At 34.9% G+C, this 1,319-nt stretch overlaps 1 protein-coding gene across 1 annotated transcript in view; it reads right to left on the bottom strand.

Moving 5' to 3' along the window:
* LOC135209522 (uncharacterized) overlaps positions 1-977 on the bottom strand; it is a 17,659-nt gene extending 16,682 nt beyond the window's left edge. Inside the window, exon 1 of the mRNA XM_064242175.1 lies at positions 789-977. The gene's annotated coding sequence lies outside the window, so the exon portion shown is untranslated. The remainder of the gene's footprint in view (positions 1-788) is intronic.
* Between the last annotated feature and the right edge of the window lie 342 nt (positions 978-1,319).

Genomic DNA, 1,319 nt, shown 5'->3' with positions numbered 1-1,319 from the left:
TATCCTTGTATTTGTAACTAATTTTGTGTTTTTCCCCACCCAAAATTCTTGACTTCCTGTGGTTCCCAATGATTGTAGGATATAACGGGATAGGGGGAAGGTGGGTCCAGTATCTCTAAAGCTACTAATTTGCTACCGAAGCTTGTCTGAAATGTTAAAAACACAAGGTAAAACATAATACAATATTCAAATCCACAAATACAATTATGGTTAGAAGTAAATGTTTACCAGGAAAACATATTGTCTGGACTCTGGAATTACGGATAAGGCTAATATACAGAAAATAGCCATCATAATGATGTAAGACGTTCGGTTCAGTTAGTAAATCCAGAAGCCTACCTATTACTTATGCAAGGACCCATAGTGACATAGGCCTAGTTCATTCTTGGCATATCATCGTTCGAATTAGCTAAAAACTGGCCTACACATAGCCTAAGCTATTTACGGACGGTATTAGGTTAGCTGTAAAAACTAAATGAACTTGTATATGCTATATATAGTTAATAGACATAACTCAGAATTATTGGAAATATTATTTAAAAATAGTCCCTGTTTGCTTCGTCTGTTTACACCCACACATAGGCCTAGGCTATTGTACCTTTGATGCTGTACACATAGGATACTTATGGTCTTGAAACCTTCTTTTTTATTTTAAAATCACAGCAGATTTATTAATCTCCCGATGTATATTCTAACATCTCTAATGATTAGTCAATTAAGTGAAACTTGCGCTTAATTAAGTTAATAAACAAACTGACAAAAATGTGCATACGTCTAGACTACCGTACCTGGAAGGGCTCTTTCATAAACATTGCCAATTCTTTCATTTTAGGAGATTGTTCGTATTTTGCGCAATACCTTGAAAGGTTCGTTGTGTTGTTTAGTTATATATCACTACGAAAATATTGCAAGATTCCTTCTAAATACTAAAATCCGGTTTAAGTTCAGGTTTGATAAGCACAAATACTGTCACAAAACTACTCTCATTAGTGCTGCTATTTTCTCAACGCAGGGCATTAGTGAGAAACTGCATTGTTAACTTTGCATGTGTTGTTGGAGCGGAACTATAGATTTTCGTATCCTTTAAAAAGGGAGTTTACAGAGATTTGTCAGTTTGATCATGACAAATGGAGCGTCTCAATGCGCACCATTTATTCTGAGATCCAATAGCTCTTTACCCTGATGTTCAATGACTTACATAGCCAAACAGCATTTATTATACAGACTTACTTACAATAGTAGGTACCAAAAGCTTGAAAGTATTACATCAAGATGCAAGTTCATGAAAAGAGGATTTTGAAAGCTCAAAAGCTCTTTTT

The sequence above is a fragment of the Macrobrachium nipponense genome, chromosome 38, assembly GCF_015104395.2.
Source record: "Macrobrachium nipponense isolate FS-2020 chromosome 38, ASM1510439v2, whole genome shotgun sequence".
Lineage (NCBI taxonomy): Eukaryota > Metazoa > Arthropoda > Malacostraca > Decapoda > Palaemonidae > Macrobrachium > Macrobrachium nipponense.
Note: the sequence above shows the minus strand (reverse complement) of the source record. Positions and strands in the feature narration are given on the sequence as shown.